Genomic DNA, 8,736 nt, shown 5'->3' with positions numbered 1-8,736 from the left:
TAGCTATATATATATATATATATATATATATATATATATATATATATAGATATATATATATATATAGTTACTGAAACTAAAAAGTTTACTGCCTAAATATATTTTGCACAACTGTATACACAAAACACTTTCTGATCTAAACAATATAAATAGAAACGAAAAAAAAAAAACATAACTACAGTCAGCACTCACATATCCAATCCTATAAAATTATCACTTCAGTAATGGTTAAATGCGTGTGACGCATATCTGTTTATTTCATTTTGGCCCGTTCCAACCCTTGTCTGTTTTTCAGAGAACACAAAGATACAAAGTCAAAAATACATAGCTGAAAGGACTTGTTTAAAATAAATAGGCTTCCATTTAGCTGTACTGTATTGGTTATGTTGGTACAGTTCTATATTTTCAACGGAAGCATTTTAATTCAGAATAATATGATTCTGAAAATATCACTTGCCAAAATAGACGACTAATACAGTACATACTTTTAAATTCGGTACGTATTTTGTAGCAGTATGTAAAATTCCCCATTAAGGACCCAACATTAAAATTAAATCCATGCACAGAACTGCGTAAAACAATTTAGCAAAAGATTTAAAAAAAAAAAAAAAAAGGTCCAGAATTAAAACAGTATCCACTGTCAGTACTGAAAATTGCAGAATATAGTGGCTCCAATGTCACAGTTCACTTGCAAATTAAAATGCACAAAAGTAACTAAGATCACAGATTTAAAAGAAATACATTACAATACCTAAAACTGTTTAATGATTAACTGTTACATTACCGTAGCTTGTCTCTTTCGCTTTGTTTTTGCTGCATTTCAGTCAGGTGAAATTGGAGGAAACGCTGTGTAACTGCACAATAAAAACAGACTGATTTGGCCTGCGTGAAAAAAAACATGGGCTGTGTCGGATAATCAGATAAATTGTAACATTGAAGAGGAGATGGGCTTTGTATCAGAAAACTGGTGACTGGTAATGGGAATCGATTTATTTCTTAATACAAGGGCGGTAAAAGGCGACTGACGTATATTTGAGTGTTGTATATCCGAGTGCTGACTGTATTCATTAGAGGCTTATTGATGGCTTCTCTATTCAAGCCCCTTTACTAGCTGCGTGTAAAGCCAGTCAGGATTTTCAACACATGCTGCCTACCCTAGCCCAGCCCTACACTCAGCTTTGATCTGTGTTGGCAAGTTAACAGTTCCTTCATAGTATTCACAAGCCTGGATTCAAACGGGGAGCCATGGCAGCAACGTGTCTTTTTCCCCCCATTCTTTTGGGATAAAGCTGCACTGTTCTAGCTTTCTGTGAAGAAGACTGCAAGGTGCATTTTCCAGTGAAAGAAAAGTCAACCTTTATTACCACAGCAGGGGTTTTCTTTGAAGTGATGTTACATTAGGAGCAGGAGAAACTGAACTTTAAATACTCAAAACCTAGAAGAAAAAGAGAGAGAAAAAATGTGTGCATTTGTATTTTTATCCCATTGATAAACCTCATTGTTATAGTGAGGAAAAAGCCCCAAATCTCTCTCTACCGATTTATGCAAAGGATGTAGCTTTCGCTGTGACTGTGAACAATCTTGAATGAGAGCTTTTACATTCACCAGACTATTTCCTCTATTGGAAAGGAGACTCCTGAGTAATCCCCTGAGCAAACAGAGACACACAGTCAGTCCACATTCTCTGTTTGCAGAGCAACCACAGCACTAAAGTGATAGTCTGGGATAGTGTCTCCTGATACTTGATACATGGGAGCCAACACAAAACAAAACAAAACAAAACAAAACAAAACAACAGACACATTTAGAAGAATAATTAGGCTAGCTTTCTCACAATATTCCCTTTTAGCTCAGAGATACCGGCCTATTTGGGAAAACAAAACAAAAAATCCTTGTACAGAAAAAGTTAGACTTTTCTGAAAAGCATTTTTAGAGCATAAAACACAAGGCCTCAGGGCTAAATAAAACCTGGAAGGCTGCCTCAAGTACACACAAGCCTTTACTTGAATCCTGTTCCTTCCAGCACAATAACAGCCTGAAACCTATAGTCCAGCACAAACATCTGTGGGAAACAATAAGTAGTAATTTTTGAAGGGGAAAAAAAAGAATGGTACCCATTAGGTCAAATGTATTATGAAAATGTACTTGTATTTATTGTGGTTGTGCGTTTACTGGTGGGCTTTAATAATAATAATAATAATAATAATAATAATAGAAATAAAAAAAATAAAAAATAAGAAAACATTCCTTTCTGGCCATAGTGAGCATTAACATTTTTGCACACAAGATCGAGTTTGTAAATTACATGCAAACCCAAAAGCTTGACTGATGTTTGAATCAATAATCCAGGCCGAGGCAGGAGGGCTCGAGTATCTGCTTGCTCTCCCCCAGAGTCCAGCACAATTGAAATCTGAAGTGCTGCAGTGAGGAGAAAACTTCTCGCTCATGCAAACCATCAGTGAGATAGAGTTCACTCCCACACTGATGTGCCCAATCAAGCTCTTAATTTCCTCGCAGCTCAAAATGGAGTTGCCAAGTGTCCATATAGGATTACACAAGCACTTGAAGCTACAAATTCAGCCTTCACAAGATATGTCTACTATAGTGCAAGTATCGAAACTGACATTTACTGGACAGCCCTGTAATGTAACTTTAGTGAATTAACTCATGATGTGGGCGAACCAATGTTCTCTATAAACTTGGCATATACTGTATGCTCCAAAACCACTGCAGTGAAGTATAATAAAATGTATTAGCAAAAAAACACAACCCCAGCTAATTTAATAGTGTGTTTATACAATGCTTTATTAGGCTACTTTTAAAGAGTAAGTTTTAAGTTTCATTTTAATAGATTTTTTGTTCATGTTATTTGTTTCATTATAAATGGTTCATTTAGCCCAGTATCTATCATTTTTTTTGTATTTCTTATGCTGACTGACCTTTCTTTTAGCTTTACGTGAATACAGTAAAATGATCCATTAGACAGGTTAAGACATTTCTTTCATTTTACTCTTATTTAACAAGGATGCAATATGGAGTATGTAAAATCTTCCTTTAGGGCTATAACCTGTGTACCAGAAATATTAAAGTAGAATTAGAGCAACACCTGTAATAAAATGAAAGTAGACGTTCATATTCCCTGCTGTATTTAAATAACTGAAGAGGCCTTGGGGAATGATCAAAGAAAGCCTCTCTGACCATACAAAGCTGGAAGAAATGCCAGGTCAAGTGTGCCTGGGTTGACATTTTAACAGCTAAAATCAGCACATTCTAACATTATCCTTTTTGAAGTTACTACCCCAGGTGTTTTTAACATTTTCAACAAACCAAACAGAAGGCCAACTAAAGAAAATCCCGCCATCCAATGTTATTTGCTTTCTATGTTCTTAATGTTAGCAGTTCTTAGAACTGTATGCATTTATAAAACCTTTCACTAGATGCTGACATTCACCTTTATTATATTAAATTTCCAAAGAAACAAAACAAGTCCACAAGATCTTAAAGGGGGAATCAAAAAGTGTTAACACACCACGGGGCAATGCCAGCAGACAAAGCTTATGTACCAGTGAAAAAAACTGCACCACTTGTATCTAAAAGAAAACCAAAAAACATCTTGGGCCACATGTACCCTATTGGCCATACATTCTCAAACATGTATTTCTAGACTTCATACAAAGGGCTGGATTTACTCCAAATTGTCATTTGCATTATTTGTCAAATAGGAAAAAAAAAAACCAAAAAACACTGTTTAAAATACTGAAACAAATAACAAACCATTCAAGACTAAGATTAGTTGATTTGGCAGATGCCTTTATTCACGATTGAGTGTAACCCAAACAAAACCTTGAGAGGTTTTTCGACTCTTCAGAGCTTATAGACAACAGGGCTACCTTTAATGAACTGTATTATATAAAATAATTATAGATGTAAAATAAATAGTTCCTTCCTTATAGCTCCATGAACCACTCATATTAATAAACTAGCCAGGTACAACTTATTCGTGCTGTGGAAAGTGCAATAAATTCAGAGCAAATTTACCAGCAGCCTGACTGTTCAAACTACTGGCACCTGGTAATTCCAATAATATACCCACAGTAAATAAGGGATGTTCGGAAACCCAGGATTCAGTGCAGGGCTAGTGCGAGCTTCAAGCACTGATAACGGGTACTTTGGTACACTACCCTAACATCATAGTACTGTATACCAAATATATAACTACAAACATACTGTACTGTGCCCCTTTCTATTTCTAAATATAAATCAGAGTATAGCATGCAGAAAGTCTGCTAATATGACAGTGAGCATTCGGTGAAATGCTTCTTCCTGACCCTTGTCCTTTCCAACTTAAAGCGACTTTTTACATCACCCAGGCAAATAACTCAATACGCCTGACAGCTATGCATCAACCTGCAGTAATGGCATGTAATGGCTTAACTCTTAACAGTCCCAGTTGTTCTCTTGGCTTAGTCTAGTCTGCAAAGTTGTATATTACTGTGAGCTTTGTTACATACAAGATTAAAATTTGTTACTCGAGTAGCCAAGGCAAGTCCAGAATTAGCACTCTTCTCTGTTATAATCCTCATTCAGCGGTTTTAATATGAGAGAAGTGGCATCCTGAAGTCAACGGCAGTTGGCAGCTGCAAACATCCGACTGAAAGCCATATCTTTTACACCACAGCTTCCAGTCGAGGATGTTTACAGCTGCCCACACTGTCAGACAGTTCTCCTTCACTCGTTCGTGCATCTGCACCCTCCTTGCCTACTTCCCAACCCAACCGGAAGTACACTTCTCTGGCAATCCATCATCTTGTATGGGCGTTTCAATTCTAACATCCACTTAGTTTGATAAGTATATTGCTTTAGCTGGAAGTGGAGAATATTTATATCACTATCAGTTTCTTTAGCTGGAAGTGAAGAATATTTAGAGGACTAGTAGGGGTCATGGTAAAGGTGGTAGGATTTGAATAAAGCACCACCACATATGTGCATCAAAAGCTCTACACACTTGCAGCTTTTGACTTACAGGCTATCCTTTTTTATTTTGTGGCTTTTCTCTCGACTGAGGGTTGTCTTCCCAAAATGTAATGCTTGAGTATTGATAATTCTTTGGTATGATCAAAATTTGGCACATTTTAGCAACTTCCCAAATCATTTAGTACTGTAGCTAAAAGACAAAACAACCTGTTGTTCAAAAGACTGTACACAGTGCAGTTGAACAGCTTGCACATTTAGAAAGCTGCAAATCCAGGTTTAATCAGGGCAGAAGTAATGACTGAATAAAAGCAAACATAACAGTAGTAGTTGTGTTTTTTCACAGCATTATGTACTGTACATTATACACAAAATCTTCCTAGAAACCAAAGTAAAACATTTCAAATGTGCAAACGAGACTTTCCCAGTGATAAATCAAACCTGGAACCAACACATTTGAAGGTTACATTCAAAGGACAAAGTGTAAAGCATTTGCAACTCTACACTTGTTTGAGGTATTTTGTACACAAACCTCAACTGTGGCCAGGAGCTGCCTTCACTTACAGACAAAAGTCTGACATTATTCATACGCATTAGCTTTTCCTAAAAGTAGAACATTTGAAATGATTCACATATTTGGTGATTCACTGTAATTTGTGAAGCATTTAATTAAGGTTTATGTGCTAAATATGTTGCTGTAGATCTAAAAACCTTTGTCAGCCATGTCTAAATCGTAATTTTATACTGCAGTTTATCACCAACAACAGTAAGCAGTTGAAATACTGTATGAAGGATTGCTCCTCAGCATATTTCTTTGAGTCCTCAAAGTCCATTCCAGGTTAGTGACTGATGTCATATATTCTGGTATTATATTCTGAACAGAACACGCCACATTAAATAAACATGCATATGCTTTTACAAGCTCTCACGGTTTATTTGCACTCCTGAGGAATGAATTTCAAGGAATCGCTACAGTAATGCATTGTGTTCCATTTAGGCGATCACATGATTTACATTGCCTGGGCCCCAACACACAGGGAGCGATCTACAGCAGTACTGTAGCATTCCTCTTGTATTTCATTAGCCATGACAGACAATGCTACCCTTTCATTTGTGGAGAGGAGGGTAATGGTTTTAAAGCAGGTTCTAGGGCCATATAATTATATAGTCATTTGGTACCTTGGTGTATCATCCACTTTGGAAACTTTGACGTAATCTTATTGTCGCTTTTTATAAACTGCAATGAGATGTTTACACCCACCCAGGATATCTGTGTTGTCTCAATAAAACATGGCATGTTGAGTCAACATTGTTTGTCTTACTATAAACAAGACATTATTAAAATACATACATTTTTTCTAATAATGTATTAAGCCTTGGCCACAGTTTTCCAGTCAGGTCTGTAAATGTTCTGCTGAATAAACCAACTCATGTAGTCAGCAGGTGAAAAAAAGCTATATGGCACTACACTTCACACTACTGGCTTTCTGCTATTAACATTCCAAGGGACCAGTATATTTTCTCAGTGGGTCAAGTCACTGAGGGAACAAAGCAAACTTTATCAGAACAGTGCAATTCTGCATTCCTGGAATTCTTAACACTTGGCAACAGTACAGCACTGTAAAGCAAACGGGGGGAGGGGTGTTCTGCTTCCATCAGAGGTGAAACACTTTCTTGCATATACAGTAAAAGCACAGTCACATCTTGTCTAAATCAAATGTAGTTTATATAAAGAGTATAATATAGGGCTATGGCTAAACATTTTGCACACGAATTTTGCTTCATAAAGTCAAATACAACTTTGAAAATAAGTTACTTTAACATATTGAATTACTTACCATTTTGTAGTTTCCCACATACTTAACGAAAAACTGATAAATTTTAAAATGTAACATTTCGAAATCTATCATGAAAATGCTGTACTACTATTATGGCTTCCGGTAGCTTTTGCAATGTCATTTTGTAGTTTCTCTGATTACATGATGTTAAATAAAATATCTAAATTATGTTCATTTTCATATATATATTATTTATATATATATATTATTTTTAATAATAAAATGTAATAAAAAAAAAATTATAAGGAAAAACTATATACTAAATCCTATTCAGCATTTTTACCTTTCTTTTTATGGAACAGCAGCACAACAGTAGAATGAGCTCAGGTAGCTCAAACCAGAGTGAAAGTCACGGCAAGGTCATCTCTCTGAACAACACAAAACAATGTTCTTGTTAGTATCTGCTTCATCAAGTTTTTACTAGTTATTTTAGCAAAAGCAAACTACAGTTTAAGAACTACAGTACCAGTGTGAAAAGGGATTTCTAACAATTGAACAGAATGTTTAAAAAATTGGAGCTAAACAAAGCATTGACAAATACTTTTCAGACTATTCAAAGAGTAATGTGAATATTACGACTGGAGCTTTTTACTAAATATTTATCTTAACTTAGTTCACATCCGAATACATTATTGTAATTCCCCATTAAAACTGCCCACTTGAACTTTTCTCAGGTGACTCTTTCTCAAATCCATAAGCTCAGTTCTCTTTGCTTTATTACTGCCCAATAAAGTTGTCAAAAGCTATGAAAAACAGGGCTTTTATCCCCCAGAAATACAGTAAAACTGTAATCTAGGACAAATAATTAATAGAGTTGTTTCAAAGTTTTATTTACTTAAGGACATAAACTAAACTAATATTTATTTTCTCACTTTTCATTAACTACAATTCCCTTATTACATTAAAATGTGTCATTTTTAAATCAGTTTCCTTTGAAACATCTTTACAAATCTATAAAGCAGGCCATGTTGGTCTACATGCCTGACAGTGTGGCCAATTCACACAAAATATGAACTATGTATTTGTCCCAAAGATTCAGTAAAGCTGGATATCATAGCAAGTGTCAAGCGAAGTTCAAACTAGAATAGGAGCCACTTTCTCAGATCAACATAGAGGAGAGAGTTAATTTACAGTACATCAGTGGTACTCTACTAACTTGTGGCTCTTTCAATCCATTCCAGACCAGGACCTTGTTCTAACTATGTCCTTTATTAATGAATTGAGAAGTGAGAGCAATGTTCAAACCAGGGTCTGTAATTAAGGACCTGGTTGAACAAGGGCCTTGTTTGGTATGGACTGCAAGAGTGCTCTACAATGAAGTACCAATAGGGGCCCAATAAAAAATAAAATCTCCAGATAAAAGTTAGTTGTGAAGCTTGAATATTTAATTGATACCACCGCTAGTTAGATTATACAAAAGCAGGAGGAAAAACAGATACCTGCAGTACAGGCGTTTATTAAACTTGTGTTTTCCTCTTCAAAAAAAATATTGATAATGCTTTCTTTCCTGATTGAATTCTTTGTGTACTTTGGCAACAGTTTCTACTGATAAGTTTACCCCTGTACAGGAGTTACACCCTGGAATGTTTCGGCTTGTTTAATGTCACAACCTTTAAACCACTGTTTTATAAACTGCATGTATTGATAGCAAACCATTAATCCAAGAAAAGTCAGACGAGAAGAGTTTCAACAAATTTCACTTTTACAGTACTGTACATAGTGTAGGACTAAAATGAATTTTTACAATAGACACAGACATTATTCTACAGTTCTATACACTGTAATATATATTCGATTAAACAAGAAAGAACCTTATGCCACACCTTTAGAATGGTCTTTAACTGTATACACAGTTTTGTATTATTCTAATAACTACTTGATTAAAACACCTTCAGTACACATAATTATCACAATCCTCTATACAGCC

This window comes from Acipenser ruthenus, chromosome 5 (genome assembly GCF_902713425.1).
Source record: "Acipenser ruthenus chromosome 5, fAciRut3.2 maternal haplotype, whole genome shotgun sequence".
Lineage (NCBI taxonomy): Eukaryota > Metazoa > Chordata > Actinopteri > Acipenseriformes > Acipenseridae > Acipenser > Acipenser ruthenus.
This window is presented reverse-complemented; position numbering follows the sequence as displayed.